The 17,329-nt window shown below is 41.5% G+C and overlaps 1 pseudogene; it reads left to right on the plus strand.

Moving 5' to 3' along the window:
• Positions 1–1,643: 1,643 nt before the first annotated feature.
• LOC142205484 (5.8S ribosomal RNA) lies at positions 1,644–1,786 on the plus strand (annotated as a pseudogene).
• The last annotated feature ends 15,543 nt before the right edge of the window (positions 1,787–17,329 follow it).

A 17,329-nucleotide genomic window follows, 5' to 3' on the forward strand; every position in this document is an offset into this window, starting at 1 on the left:
CTTAAATCTGTTAACCATAAATTCAATTTATGCAATTTCTTGGCAAAAAAGTCCAACTATTATAGTACATATGTAGAACTCCAGTATATTCATAATAAGGAGTTCCTGTAGAAAATGTAGAGACACATTTAACACTATCTAGGATTAATCTTGAAGCTAGAAACGTGTATCTTTACTGTATTAATCACATTTTTATGTCATAAAATAATACAAGCCTTTTTCATAGTGTAGTAAAAGGGAACATGAACTGTAGCAAATTGTTCTGAAACCTTGATGGGAAACGTTACTGGATTTTTTAATATTGGTACATGGGTCAATGTACAACATTCGTGCACAGAATTTTGCTATGATTGAAACAACATTTTTTTTTGTATAGGAAGTTTTCAGCTCAGTTCAATGCTGATTTTTTCCCCACAATTTTCCACTTACACCCTCCTGTCTAGCATACTGAACCTACAGAGGCTTTTCCACTAAAGTAAGTGATATCATGCTGCTAGGAAATGCCATCACTTACTGTCTGATGGTGTTCTGAGTGTCTCAGCTCCAAGGATCCTAAGAATGGAAACACTACAAAGCTCTTTGACTCTTTTACTGATGCCTGTATATTGACTCTCCTGGTCACCCACTATGCAGGGAACAACATGGCCCTAATAATATGAATTTGCCATACCCTACAAAATGCTGTAATGGCTGGATAGTTGAAAAAATGCTGATTCCTAATGTGCGGCTTTCTTTTTGGTACTCAGTAGCCTTCCCCTGAAGTCAGCCCCCAAAGGGTCAGTGATCTGAAGCACTTAAGAGTCCTGTCCATTACACTATCGAGTTCAGGACTGCCAGATCTGTATTAGCATTCAGCTATGGGAGAATACCAACGAGTACCGAGACAAAAATGGCAAATCTTAAGTCTTCTCACTCATACAGCCACTAGAATGGTTTTTGGAGGGGGTAGGGGTTCTTTGGAGATAGATTCCCTTTACCTTGGAGGTAGTTGTATTGCATTTTCGAGTACAGCGAATGGCTGCTAGCACCGATGTACAGGAGAAATGCCAAAGGAATCCTAGGTAGGACCCCAATACACATAATGTTATGTCATACAGTTGTAATATGCCCTACCACTGAGTAATTTAACCCCTTAAGCACTCAGGGAAGTTTGGGTCTTAATGCTCAGACTCCATTTTTCAAATCTGACATATTTTACTTGATGTGCAAGTAGTTTCATTATGCATTTATCTATCCAGGTGGTTCCAAGATTGTTTTTTCATGACAGATGGTATTCTATGTTGGTGGTAAATTTTGACCATTATACTTTGTGTTTCTTTGCTAAAAAAATTACAATTAACTAAAAATTTCATAAAATTGTCAATTTTTAAAGCTTCTGTTATTATGGTAAAAACACAGATAGTCATATCCTACAAAATGTTTAATAATTAACATTCACCATATGTCTACTTTATATTGGCATTGTTTCTTCAATGTCCTTCTACTTTTCTAAGATGTTAGAAGGCTTATACATTTAGTAGCAATTTTCAAGATTCTGTTTTCTAGGGACCTATTCAGTTAATCTTAAAGGCAAATGCTATCCATCAGGGATTCATGTTTATGGTGAACAGAGTAGTCTTCAAGTTTATCACTGCAGTAGACGCGACTCTTAGCGGTGGATCACTCGGCTCGCGCGTCGATGAAGAACGCAGCTAGCTGCGAGAATTAGTGTGAATTGCAGGACACATTGATCATCGACACTTCGAACGCACCTTGCGGCCCCGGGTTCCTCCTGGCCTGAGTATTGTTTTCAGAAGCCTGTCTTCTGCAAGGACCTCAAGCTCAAACTGACTGTTCCAAGTTGGTGAATTACCTGCAAGTTGATTGCTACCTAGAATCACTACCCCCAGCAAGTCCTCCTGCTACCTAAGACTTGCTATCCACCCGGTCCACAGGAGCCGTGGAACTACTGACCCCAGCAAGTCCTCCTGCTACTAAGACTTTGCTATCCACCTGGTCTAAAGGAGCCGTGGAACTGCTGATCCCAGCAAGCCCTCCTGCTGAGTATAGGACCACTGCTTCCGGCCAAGCCTCCCTGCCTTCCACAGAACGGACTGAAATCTGTTGCACTTGATAAAGGGCCTGAGGAGCCCGAAACGCGTTGTGCCTAATAAAGTTTGTCTTTGGGTGAGCGCTGCCTTTTGCATTCTTTTTTGAAGAGTGAGGTCTCCATAAGCTGATAGAGTCTGTATATTATCTGCGATGACAAACCTGTAATTGTGGATTATAGATGGCAACAAACTACAATTGTGTGCATGAAGCTCTAAGGTCCAGTCATATGTACACTGTATTACCAACACAACACAAGACTGTTGGGTAATACATATATACCCACTGACTAATAATAATAATACATTTTATTTATATAGTGCCAACATCTTCCGGAGCACTGTATAATTTGTAGGGTTCAAGTACAGACAAAAAGATACATTACAAAGAAATAGTCAATTCACACAATGGGACTGAGGGCCCTGCTTGCAAGAGCTTACAATCTATGAGTTAGAGGGGGTGACACAAGAGGTAGCAGGGGCGGCATCAGAGCTAGCATTGCTTATACAGTGGTCAGACAACCTTGTAATAGAGGTCATTACGCAAACATTAAACTGTATGAGCTGTCATCAGTCATATCCTTTAACAAGCAGATTGTGCCTGGACATATAAAGTTATCCTGAAACGGCATCATATCACGTGGGGTAATGTGGGAGCGGGAACAGAGGAGGGTTCATTTTAGGGATTCTAATTACGGTACGAAAGGATTTACATTGAGAATTGTGATAGTCCTGTCTGAAAAGATGTGTCTTTAGTTTGCACTTGAAGCTATAGAAATTGGGAGTTAATCTGATTGTCCAGGGTAGAGCATTCCAGAGAAGTGGGGCAACTCGGGAGAAGTCTTGTACATGAGCGTGGGTGGTTCTGATAATGGAGGATGTTAGTCTTAGGTATTACTTTTCCTTGTTTCTTACTTGCTTTTTTAACAAAGAAATTTGGCATGTCATATCACTTACCATGCACACTTTTAACAACACAAATGATAAAGGGTCCTGCTTCAAGACCTTTTTTCTTTCTTGGTGATCACTGTAATAACAGGATAAATAGTGTCACCAATTGGACAACTTTGTATATGCAACATTTTCTGAGCACAGGATTTCCCCCTACAGTTGTATCAGTGCATATCTCTGAGTTCAGTTTTCAACATATCAGGTCAAGCTAGTAAGTGGTAGCGCCAGCCTGGCTTGGAGCCTATGGAAAGGTTATATCATCTGAGGTGGGAGATAAAGAGTACAGTTCACAGTAAGAGCCGGAGTCATTTGTGCTGTGCTCAGATCTTAATTATCTTGATTGCTTCAAGTGATGCTGCTACTCAAAATATAAGTCAAGATCCTTATTTTTTGACCCTTCCAACCTCCTATTTCTGTGTGCAGGGGAAACATACCTGTGTCAAAAGCAGTGTCAACTCCGAGTGATCCTGTGCAATTTATCTAATCTCTGCAGGGCTCAGGCATCAAAAGTGATATTTGCTCTTAACATTGAAGCTTTTACAGAAGTTATATAGTAGCACACAGTACAGCTATGAGAGATTTACTGTATTGTGCAAGATATCAATAGGGAATTAATTTTATGCATAATAAAACACTACTATGGATTTCTGCAAATTAAAAATAGGCAGAGTGGAGGTATACTTTATTTGTTGTGACTACAAACCAATGGATTTTTCTGCTATTTATGCATTGCTGCAGACCATAGAAGATGGGATATGTCTGTGATTGCCCCTAGCTGGCACTCTCAAATGCAACCAGTTCCAGTGATATGGCCCAAGTGGACAGGCATATCTGGATGGCATCCCATACGTCTACTTCCTTCGTCATGCACTGGACCTTGCTGACATCGTTCAGAATTGTCTTTAGGCAGCTTTTTAACCTTCCCCTTCTACAATGACCATTAGCAGTAATCTGAAAATCATGTTATGATTTCATAGTAGCAGAAATAGTGGCTAGCTGCTAGCATGGAATTTATTGCATCCTCAGTGTTTAAAGGGCTATTCCCATGTACAGAACCATTTTTAAATTTGTAGACATTTTGCAGAATTTGAAAGATTTTCTCTAAATATCTTTTGGTCAGAGTCTTGTCGTCTTGATCGGTTTCCAGTGGATACGACCATGAATGCAGGAACTTTCTAAGGTCAGAAAATCAGCCATGATTTCCTTATTGTGGCTGGGATATCTTCTCATACATGTAGTGTCCCTGCCTGATAACCCAGGTACAATAAGAAAATCATAGCTGGGACCTTAGAATGTTTCTACATTTGAGGTCGTATCCATTTGCAACCAATTAAGACAGCAACTTGTGACCGCATGACATTTAGAAAAAATCTTATAAACTCTGTAGAATTTTTAATTACTTATATTTACAAAAATGTTTAACTTTCAATTATCTACCAATATAGATATGAGTATGTTCATTGGAATACCCCCTTAAAGAGGACCTTTCATGGTCTGGGCACAGGCAGTTCTATATACTGCTGGAAAGCAGACAGTGCACTGAATTCAGCGCACAATCGGCTTTCCTGATCTGTGTCCCAGGTAAAGAGCTATCGGTCCCAGTAACGTAGCTCTTTACAGTCAGAAGGGCGTTCCTGACAATCAGTCAGGTAGGTCCTTCTTCAAAGCAGCGCCTGTCGCGCTGTACAGTGTGAGCGGGGAGGAACACCTCCTCGACTCCTGATAATACTCGTCTATGGACGAGCACTGTGAGCAGAGGGAGGGGGCGTTCCTCCCTGCTCACACTGTAAAGCGCGATAGGCGCTGCTTTGAAGAAGGACGTACCTGACTGGTATAATACGTGTGCAGGGGCTTCTAAGGGACATAATACTGTGTGCAGGGGCCTCTAAGGGACATAATACTGTGTGCAGGGGCCACTATGAGGCATAATACTGTGTGCAGGGGACACTATGGGACATAATACTGTGGGGGCCCCATGTCAAAAGTTCGCCACGGGGCCCCGCCATTCCTAGTTACGCCACTGCCTTGCTCTGTTATATCCTGTTATTGGGTAGGATGGCAAAAAAAGCAATAAAATCACATGACCATTTGCCATGCATTTATTAGTTGAAGCTGGGACATAAATGGATATAGTTTATTTTATTCAGTAGTCACTAGATATACCTTTCTAGTACTGGGCAAAACCACTTTCTATCTTGGCCTCTTTGTGCATTTAGCAAGATTCCGCAGACTGTCTTTGAGGAACCCTGACCCATGTTACAAGATCCCATCATTCAGTTTCTACTGCTTTCTATGAATCTCTCATTCCATGACAAAACAAAGGCGACTTAATGGATGAGAAGTGGTTGTGATACAGGTCAATTGGACATAATGAACTCATTGTCATATTTACAGGACCAGCTTGAAGTGAGATATGCCATGGTCCGTTATCATTACATGATGAGTAGACTGTCAATGTAATCAGAGGGAATTCTGTCAGATCTGAAGTGTGTCTGAAAAGGTGCATGAATATCTTATAGTACATACAGCAGTGATTTGATCATAATAATGACACGTCTGTGGAGATCTAATAGGGGGTAATCTATTCACACTGAGCTAGCACATTCTAATGCATGGCCTGAGTGTGATAATAGCAGGACAGAAAGTAACAGACTAGGAGGGATAAGTTCAGTACCAACATTCGAATAAATACAAAAGAGCACGGACATCCTCCTAATAACATAAAACAAGGACACAATGAATAAAACATCATATTTTGCAGTATAGAAGCTGTGTGCAGCACATTTCACTGACTGGAGCCAGTGTGTGACCACAATTAGAACCCAGTCTTTTCTGCTGAGTAGTTTTGGTCTCTGTAATTTTCTTGTAATGGCTATACTTGAAATGTATATCTAATTGCTTGGATTAGTTTAGAAGAACCTTTTATTAGGTCAAAGTCTGCTCATCCAAATGCATTTAACAATAGTTTTAGCAAATAAATCTTAACCCCCCCCCAGCAGGTTATTACTTGTGTTTCCAGATCACTTCAGTTTTTTCCTACTCATAAAAGTCAAATCATATGACATGAACTGTATGCATGCATGTTATTTGGCACCTGACACTTATGCCTCTGCTCAATCTAGTTTCCCAATGAGTTAGTTATGTGTCATTAATACCTAGAGATATGGAGATTTATTGTAGAAAATGAGTAGTTAAAACTAGCGAATAATATTGGGGGTCACTATAACGCTAGAAGTTCATAATTCAAGGTCATATGCTATCCATTCTCTCCTATTGATTTTAATGGGTGCATACAGGGGTCTGGAGACATTCACTGTTTTGGTCAGTATTGCAGGCCAAATATGCCTGGTAGCAATTAGATCCTACTCATTAAAACATAACTTCTAATAATGTTCATCAACATAACCAAGCCCCAAAAGATAATCACATATTAACCCCTTCCCGACCCATGTGGTACTATTACCACATGGATGTCTAGTGCTTCACGACCGATGTGGTAATAGTACCACATGGATGTAAACAATCCCCGCAACGCAGTGCGGGCGTTCTTGGAGCAGGTGTTAGTTGTATCTGACACCTAACACCCTGCTCCATCACCCTCCATCGGACATGAGTGCCGATTTTGGGTTTTAACCCGTTGATTGCCGTGATCAAACATGATCACGGCAAACAACGGGTTGCCCGATCGTGTAGGGGTCCCCAGCACCCCCCACTGCGAGATCAGGGGGTGCTGGTATCCCTACTAAGTGGCCAGGGGTCTGTTTAGTGACCCCAGCCAGCCCTGAGTCCCACTCACCTTTGTATCCTGGCCGGCGTCTTCTGGAAGTGAGTCTGTGCCGTCCGTACGACTCACTTCCTGTTTCTAGAGTGATAACACGCAGGGTGTCACTGCAGCCTGTGTCTCACTCTAAACTAGAGAATCAGTGATGCAATAATCACTGCTCTAAGTGTCCCATAGGGACACATGAAAAAGTTAAAAAAAAAAGTGGAAAAAAAAAATAAAAGTGTTTTGAAACAATTAATAAAGTTATAAAGCCCAAAAACCCTTTTTCTCTATAGAAAATGAATTATATAGAAAAAAAACCTAAAAATTAATAAAAACAATACATATTTGGTATCACCGTGTCCGTAACAATCTGTACAATAAAACTGAAACAATATTTAATGTACACGGTGAACCACAGAAAAAAAAAACGGAAAAAACCCGCCGGAAGTAGTGATTTTTCGCCATCTCACCTTACAGAATGTGCTATAAAAAGTGATCAAAAAGTCAAATGCACCTCACAACAGTGCCAATAAAAAGCACACATTGTCCCGCAAAAAATAAGCCCTCAACCAACACTGTCAAAGAAAAAATAAAAATGTTACGCCTCTCAAAATATGGCGATGCAAAAAACATTGATTTATGTCTCCAAATGTGTTTTTATTCTGCAGAATTAGTATTGCATAAAAAAATAATATAAATGAGGTATCGCCGTAACCGTACCGACCCGCAGAATAAAGATAATATGTTAGTTATACTGTACGCTGCATGGCGAAAAATTTAAAAGGTAAAACGCAATACCGGAATTGATTTTTTTTTTTTTAATCCAGCAAAAAAAGAGTTAATAAATTGTATTCGGTAAGTTGTAGGCACTCAAAAATGGTGTCATTACAAAATGCATCGCATCCCGCAAACAACAAGCCCTTATATGGCCACGTCACCAGAAAAATAAAGAAAATACAGCATCTAGTAATGCAAGAACAAAAGCCCGCAAAAACCGCCAAATTATTAGAACACGACTGGCTGCATCAGGTAGAGAATATATAAACTGTGCGAGCGTATATCAGGGGACACCCCAGATTTACAGCTTATGAACGAAAAGACACCAGAAGTGACCCCAAAGTGACCCCCCAGAGTGACTCCCCCAATCATAGGAGCTACTGGGACATAGTAGGCAATTTGGTGTTCCCAATGTACTCCGCACGGCTTATATATTCCCTCTTCGCCATCCGCTGTGCAGTCACGTCTGGGATACTAATACTCACTACACCCCCTGATAAATTCTTTGAGGGGTGCAGTTTTCAAACTGGGGTCACTTCTTTGTGGAATCCACTTTTCCGGTACCTTACAGACTCTGCAAACATGACATTGCGTCCAGATACCAAACATCTGAATCTGTACTCCAAAAGCCTCATCGCGCTCCTTCCCTTCTGCGCCCTGCTGTGTGCCCAAACTGCAGTTTATGCCACATGTATGACACATGTATGACACTGGTGTACCCAGGATAATGCACGTAATGTCATATGTGGGAATAAACTGATATTAGGGCACAGCCAGACACAGAAGGGAAGAAGGGTTATTTGGTTTTTGTAGCACAGACTTAGACGGTTTGGGTTTTTTTTTTGGATGCCATGACACTTTTGCAGAGACCCTAAAATTGCCCTTACAAAATGGGGTCACTTCTTGGGGAATTCCAGTTCACTGGCACCTCCAGGGCTCTGCAAAAACAACATGGCACCCAGAAAGTCCCTCTAAATCTGTACCCCAAAAGCTAAAAAGCTCAGTGCTCCTTCCCTTCTGAGCCCTGCTGTATGCCCAAGCAGCAGTTTACACCCACATATATAATTTTTTGCCCCTCGGGATCGCCCACTTAATAGTTTTAGGAGTGCAGGTCTCTGACAATACAAAGTGGGTGCAACGTATTGGGCACCGAAATGACATATTTCTTTAAAAATTAAAATTTTCATTTTGTACATTAATTTTTGGGAAGCATTTTTTAGGCTCAAAATGATAATACCCCTTGATTCATTCCTTGACGGGTGTAGTTTCTAAAATGGGGTAACTTTTGAGGGGTTTCCATTTTATTGGTACTTTAGGGGCTCAGCAAATGCGACATGGCACCTGAAAACTGCCCTCAAAAGCCAAATAGCCATCTTTCCATTCTGAGCCCCACCATTTACCCATACAGCAGATTATGGCCACATATGGGGTATTGCCATGTTCAGGAGAAATTGTGTAACAAACTGGGGGGGCTTTTAATTCTCTAACTACTTGCAAAAATTAAAAATATGGCGCTAAATGGACGATTTATTGGAAAAAAAGTAATTTTTCATTTTCACATCTCAATGGTAAAAAAAATCTGTGAAACACCTGTAGGGTCCAAGTGCTCACTAAACCCCTTTATAAATTCCTTGAGGGGTCTAGTTTTCAAAATGGGGTCATTTTGGGGGGGTTTCCACTGTTCTAGCACTTCAGGGGCTCTCCAAATGCAACATGGTGCCTGAAACAGATTTCAGCTAAATTTGCCCTCCAAAATCCCAATAGAGATCCTTCAGCTCTGGACCCTACAGTGTGCCCATATATCACTTTACATCCACATATGAGGCATTTCTGTAGTTGGGAGAAAATGCTTGACAATTTTTGGGGTGCATTTTCTCTTTTAACCCCTTGTGGAAATGCAAAATTTGAGGTTAAAGCAACATTTTATAGCAAAAAATGTCACTTTTCCTTTTGTTGGGCCAATTCTGTTACACTCCTGTAGGGTCCAAGTGCTCACTATACCCCTTGGTAAATTCCTTGAGGGGTCTAGTTTCCAAAATGGGGTGACATTTTGGGGGTTTCCACTGTTTTGGCACCTTGGGGGCTCTGCAAACGGGACATGGCGCCTGAAAAGTATTCTAGCAAAATCTGGCCCACAAAATCCAATTAGCGCTCCATCCGCTCTGAGAGCGACCGTGTGCCCGTACATTAGGGTAACAGAACATATGTGGTATTGTCGTGTTCGGGAGAAATTGTGTAACAAAATTTGGGGAGCAATTTTTCCTTTAACCCCTTGTGAAGATGAAAAATTTGGGGCTACAGTGACATTTTATTATAAAAAGAGTAATTTTTCATTTTCACATCTCAACGGTAAAAAAATCTGTGAAACACCTGTAGGGTCAAAGGGCTCACTATACCCCTTGATAAATTCCTTGAGGGGTCTAGTTTCCAAAATGGGGTGACATTTTGGGGGTTTCCCCTGTTTTGGCACCTTGGGGGCTCTGCAAATGGGACATGGTGCCTGAAAAGTATTCTAGCAAAATCTGGCCTACAAAATCCAATTAGCGCTCCATCCGTTCTGAGAGCGATTGTGTGCCCGTACATTAGGGTACCAGCACATATGGGGTATTGTCGTGTTCGGGAGAAATTGTGTAACAAAATGTGGGGTGCAGTTTCTCCTTTAACCCTTAGTAAATGTGTAAATTCTAGGGCTAAATGAATATATTAGTGACAGAAATTGAAAAATGTAAATTTGACCTCCATTTTGTTGTAATTGCTGTGAAATGCTGAAAGGGTTAAGAAACTTTCTAACTGCTGTTTTGGATTCTTTCAGGAGTGCAGTTTTTAGAATGGGGTGACTTTTGGGGGGTTTTTATTAGAGAGGCCTTTCAATTTCCCTTCAGAACTGAACTAGTCCCTTGAAAAATGTGTTTTGGAAATTTTCTTGAAAATTTGGAAAATTACTGCTTGACTTGTAAGCCTTATAATTTCTGAAAAAAATGAAAGGGTGCTTAAAATTTGATTGCCACATAAATATGGGACATGGTTAATTATATTTATGAAAAAATTTGGGTAGTATGACTTTCTATTTGAAAGGCTTGCAATTTCAAAGTTTGAAAACCTTCATTTTTTTCAAAATTTTCACCAAATTTCCTATTTTTTCATAATTAAAGACAAAACATATTGTCAAAAATTTACTACTGACATGAAGTACAATGTGTTACGAAAAAACAATCTCAGAATCACTTGTATAAGTTAAAGCGTCTCAAAGTTATTTAAAGTGACACATGTCAGTTTTGAAAAAAGAGGCCTGGTCCTTAAGTCACTTTTGGGCTGTGTCTCTATGGGGTTAATATAGTAATATAATATATGGAACAATTTTAACACAGTTTTATAGTAGAACACAGGGGGTTTGGAGACCAAATGATACTTAGTATGGAAGACAGGGATCTTACCCTTTTAGTAGCCCTATAATATCCTAAAATGTCTCCCACCCTTACAAGGGCAGCCCCAAAACACTCCCCCTATAACAGCCTACACATCAACACCACTACAGCACTTCATTTGGCTTGAGATTTGGATTGTGACTGGACCATTGCAACATTTTGGTTCTTTTATTTTTCAGCTATTCTGTTGAAGATTTGCTAATATGCTTGAGATAACTGTCCTGTTGCTTGATCCAATTTAGGCAAAGCTTTAGCTGTTGGACAGATGATCTACAATATTTTGGTATACAGAGGAGTTCACAGTTGACTCAATGATTGCAAGGTGCCTAGGTCTGTGGCTGTAAAACAAGCTCCAACCATCACGCCTCCACCATTGTGCTTGGCAGGTGTTTGTGCTGATATGCTGCATTTGGTTCTTTCACCTGATTTGGTGCTGTGTAGAGATAAGTGAACACCGTTTGATCGAATACATATTCGATTGAATATCAGGCCAGTCGAGGTGTTTGATTCCAATCGTACACCACAAGGCAAACGCAGTAAAAATTTGTATCCCCTCCCGCCTTCCCTGGTGCATTTTTTGCACCAATAACTGCGCAGGGGAGGTAGGACAGGAATTACGACAACGGAGGCAGATAAAAAAATTGAAAAAAGCCATTGGCTGCCAAAATCAGGTAACCTCCAATTTAAACGAATGGTGGATTTAACATTCGATTAATCTGGGACTGTGAACTATGTGACTTTGAGACAGGGACAGATGTACAGGCAGGGTTAGCTAGGGATTACCTTTATTTAGGGGGGAATGTTACTGACCCGGCTCTTTGGGGCTTCATCTTGTTGGGATCTCTGTCAGCTTGCAATATGCGCTAGCTGACTTTTTCCCATAGAAATGCATTGACCAGCGTTGATTGGCCAGTGTACAGCATTCGGCCAATCAACACTGGTTCTGCTGGAAGAGGCGGAGTCTAATATCCGTCCACAGCAATTTCCATTTTAGTCCGATCTCAGATGTAGCAGTGCTGACACAGTACTGTACATCTGAGATGAAGCAGAGCTGGGTATTCACTCTGCTTGGCTGCATCTGCCAGCTCTGCTACATCAGGCCGTGCACTCAGCTCAACTACTCCAGAGTAGTTGAGCTGATTGTGCAGTACCATCTGCAGAGTGTAGTTTAGCTGAGTGTGCAGTATCGTCTGCAGAATGTAGTTGAGCTGAGTGTGCAGTATCGTCTGCAGTGTGCAGTATCGTCTGCAGAGTGTAGTTGAGCTGAGTGTGCAGTATCGGACAGTGTGCAGTGTGCACACTGTCCGATACTGCACACTCAGCTCAACTACACTCTGCAGACAATACTGCACATCCAGCTCAACTAGTCCAGAGTAGTTGAGCTGAGCACACGGCCCGATGTAGCAGAGCTGGCAGATGCCAACAGATGCCTTCAGAGTGTAGTTGAGCTGAGTGTGCAGTATCAGACAGTTTGAAGTATCGTCTGAAGATTGTAGTTGAGCTGAGTGTGCAGTATCGGACATTACTACGTGGGAGATGAAGCAGAGCTGGGATTTTAAAGATGATCCTATTCACTACACAGCATGTAGTCCAAAAATTGTTTCAATTTTTGGACCCCACACTGTGTAGTGATTAACCCCCTCCCCCTCACCGGTGTCCACTTACCTGCAGCTCCCTGTTCTTCTTGGTCCGGTCTGGTCCTCTGTCTGTTCTTCAGAGTGCCCTGCCCCCCTCTCCCCCGACTAGTATTATAAGGAAGGTGGGGCTTAGGAGAGTGTGGGCAGGTACTGGGCGGGGAGACTCTGTAGACGATACTGCACACTGTCCGATACTGCACACTCAGCTCAACTACACTCTGCAGACAATACTGCACACTCAGTTCAACTACTCCGGAGTAGTTGAGCTGAGCGCATGGCCCGATGTAGGAGAGCTGGCAGATGCAGCAGTCCGATGCAGCAGACAAACACACTCAGCCCTGCTGCATCAGACTGCTAACATCGGCCAGCTCTGCTATATCTCTGGTGTAGCAGCTCTGCACTACTCCCAACCATCCCTCCATCTACTCCTCCTGTCACACACATCTCGTGTGTAGCAGAGCTCAGCGCACACTCAGCTCTACTACATCTCTACAACAGAACTAAACCAGGATCAAGGGTGACTAATTGAATACAAAAGCAAAAAAGTGTCCCCTGCAGAACTGAAATAAAATATAACTTTTATTAAAGATAAATTTAAAATCTTAGTGTGAGGCAGACTACCTCTGGAAGTGAGCACCTATATACATACACTCCACTATGAAATTGTGACTGTCATGGAATGGTGTCACTAGCTCCTAAACGAAGGTATATCTAAATTTGTATACATTTCTCTATAATGGAGAGAATGTGCAAGTTTGTAAATATTGCTTTCAACTGACAGTCAGCAACAAAGCGGATGAACGGTGAGCTGCTGTTAATATAAGGCAGCACCACCAAGTGGAATGGAATAGGCTAGTACTCCTATACAACAAGTGCTGCCCAATATGAGATAGCCAGCCACAGCACTCGTCCGTTCCAGCCCTATTCCAACTCCACGGTCAGGGTACCGAAAATGTACAGGAGTGGCTGTGTTTGATATGTAGCAGCCGTTTTTACTCCTTAAGTAGCTTAAGTCGTCTCGACGTGTTTCGTTAAATCCTCATCAGGAGACTATCAAAACCCTGCCTACCGGGTTCTAACCCTGCCTATCGGGTACTAACACCAGGATGATGGTGTGCGGTGAAAACCGCAGTTCACGGGACCCATGTGGTAGGTGCCGCTACTTTCATGAGGTCTGACACTGCATTCCTATGTCCTCGCTCCTATATAGTCGCAGAGCGAGGAGTAGCCCGCCCCCTCTCGCCGCCAACCAATCCGGTTAGGGATGGGCGGTTCCATGTGTATAGCGAAACCAGAGGGAGTGTCATGGGCGTGCCTGCGGCTCGGCAAGCAAGACACCAAGTTCGTTTTATGAGAAGGTATGATAGGTAAGTATAGTTTTGATACATTGACACTATGATGGGTAAGTATTATTGAAATTTCCTCATGTTCAACTGCAGCTAATATCGCATGACGTACCGATCCCAGATACAACCGGGTCAGATATAAGTTACGATACATTCTACGATGGATAAATCTACTTATGGTACATTCATGCACAACTGCAGCTAATATCGCACGACGTACCTAATAAGCCCAGACATCACAATATGACCATGTATCTAGTTATGATCAAGTACCATATACTTGAATGTACAGAGTGTAGAGATGTAGCTGAGCTGAGTGTGTGCTGAGCTCTGTTACACCAGAGATGTGTGTGACAGGAGGAGTAGCTGGAGGGATGGTTGGGTGTAGCAGAGCTGAGCTCTGCTTCATCTCCAGTGTCCGGAGTAGCCGAGCTAACTGCATGGCTAGCTCTGCTTCATCTCGCCATAGGAATGCATTGACCAGCGTTGATTGGCCAGTGTACAGCATTCAGTCAATCAATAGTTCTGCCGGAGGAGGAGGAGTCTAAAATCGGACCAGATTGGCCGAATGCTGTACACTGGCCAATCAACGCTGGTCAATGGGAAAAAGTCAGCTCTGGCATATCGCAAGCTGACAGGGATCCCGACATAATAAAGGTACTTGATGCCCCCAGACATGCTTCCCCTGCTGTCCCAGTTGCTTTCCAGGGTTTTAGCATCATTTCCTGGGGTGTGATAGTGGACTTGGTGACTCTCCTGAGTTGAATGGTGGGATCCCTTGTAGCGAAGCATTTTCCCCCTAGACTATAATGGATTTCGATATTCATTCGAATAGTCAAATATTGATTGGCTATTCGAAACGAATATCGAATATTTCACTGTTCGCTCATCTCTAATACTTATAAATAACTTGATAGATCTTTGTCTTTTCTTAATCCACTAACTATATAGTTCTACTTTTATAATCAACTCCTTGTATCAGAATTGATTATTTAACCGCAGGCATTCACATCCACACCTTCCTCCCCATATAATCTAGGGTATTTAGCATACATGAGTGTGTGATAATAGGCAGCATTGTATGTAAGTACGTTGGTTTTTGTCTGTGTCCTGCTCACTGTCTTTCTTTTTCTACCGCGACTGTTCATGTATCATGTTGGTGTTTTCCGTATGTTAGTGTCATATAGCAGAGTGAGTGCCAGTTATTTTTTCTGTCATGTTATATTGATTTCTACATGCAGGGATAATTTTTGAGCTAGCAGAAGTGTTTGTACCTCACCTTCATGAAAGCATGACATATTCTTCCAGGTTATGGCCTATAGAAACAAGTTGTTACCCCCAAAATATAGGTTATATATGAAAGACAGAACACTAGAAAGTACCAAAAGATTGAAAAGTATATAGCAGACTCACACAGTTTAGGAGGTTACTTTTTACTATATTTTTTTAAAGATTTGCTCAGTTTTATCAGTTTTATCATCAATATTAATAATTTTATTCCTAGAACAAGGCAACCTCCTTGATAATGTTATAAATATTTTTTTAATGGTAGTTTGTCACCAGATCCCAGAGTATAATGATCAGAGAAACAAACTGGTGAAGCTCCACCACAAGACCTGATGCACATATGGATATGAACGAGCATGAGCTGTGTATTGCACGGAGTCAATATTGACAAGGCTTGAAAAAAAGCAATTCTCCAGCAAGAAAATATAAAATGTAACTTTTATTTGAAATGATTAAAAAGAGACATTCATAGCTATCGCTAAGGGAATTAAATCAACGTCCCGAAATGCGTAAGATTCTGTTCTTATACATGGATCCACTTTTTTGTATTTCTCTTTTTAATCATTTCAAGTAAAAGTTAAATTTTATATTTTTTTTACTGAATAATGATCGGAGAGCCAGGAGAGATGAGGTAACATATAAAACACTGTTACTTACCTCTCCTGGCTCTAGAAGGCTTCAGTCCAACTTGTGTCACGTCTCAGACATCACGTGGGCTGGGCCTGAGTCATAATGCGTCGCAACACAAGCCCCGGCTCAAGCCCCAACTCTTCCATCATTGAAGATGACTGATGACCTACATCAGCGAGCTGTACACCGGAGCCAAGGAGAGGTAAGTAACATTGTAATCTGGGGGCAGGGTTGATATACTGGATTCTGGTTACAAACGCCCTTTAGACGAAGGCCCAAAGTAGCTAAATGCAGCTAATAAAGGCTTTGTAAACAACCACAGTGGAAATGCATCATGTTTTTATTTGCAGTGTTTTTCATTATGTGTTTTCGTGCTTTCAGTTTTTCTCTGCAGATTTTCTTTCCTTATTAAACTCATAGAGAAAATGCAAGCGTTTCCACGGCAGTTTATTTTCTGCAGTGTATGGAAGGGATTAGGATCTCATTCACTTTGCAGATACTGCAACAAGATGCATTTTTTTGACTGCGTTTCCGCAGCATCAAAGACAATGCTTTTCCGCAACATGAGGCTCTAGCTTAAAGCCAGGGCCCCATGTGGCGTAAATGCCGCAGAAAAAAACGCACCATTTTACAGTCACTGAAAGATGGATGGGATTCTAACAAATCCCATCCACACCTTGTAGAAAAATATGCGCAGTCAACACACTGCGATTTCTAAAACTGTTGCAGTTTTGAAAATCGCTGCATGTCAATTATACCTACGCTGTTTTCCCTATAGTTATAATGGAAGCCAAAAATCTGCAGAGAAAACCTGCTTTCTATTTTGTTGAAAAACTATTAAAAACTAGACCATAAAAGAGATAAATAAAACATCTCTAAGCCAGCAACCTAAATGAGATTTCATCTCATCTCATCCACATCCAGCATATTTCTATTGCAGGCTACATAGAGTAGCCTGCTGTAGAAAGTATAGAATGACAGGCCTGAAAGCCTTCACAAGGCTCTCAGCTGTCATAGAAATGGGGCCCCGGAGCTTGCAATCACTGGGAAAATGATGGTGCCCAGGCTGCGCTGGTAAAATGGTGCCTCGGTCAGCTTTGACTGAGGCCCCAGGGGGGGTTAAAGCCCGCAATCGGTGCGGACACCAATCACGGGCGTTAGTGCATGGTGTCTGCTGTATAAAACATGGAAAAGCTATGTTTTCAAAAACATATGCATTTTTGAAAATTGCAATATGGATGCAGGATCGAGGAAAAAATCTGCTTAAGGAATTAGGAAATGGTTTTTTGAAGTGTTTTTTGTAGCATTTTTTTGAGGATTTTTTAGTTTTAGATCCAGTATAGATTTGTTAGGGTCCAAATACAGGTGTAATATGAATGTGCTCTATATGGGTGGAATCTGAATGCAATAAGACTGATGTTTC

Source organism: Leptodactylus fuscus, chromosome 5, assembly GCF_031893055.1.
Source record: "Leptodactylus fuscus isolate aLepFus1 chromosome 5, aLepFus1.hap2, whole genome shotgun sequence".
NCBI classification, from domain to species: domain Eukaryota; kingdom Metazoa; phylum Chordata; class Amphibia; order Anura; family Leptodactylidae; genus Leptodactylus; species Leptodactylus fuscus.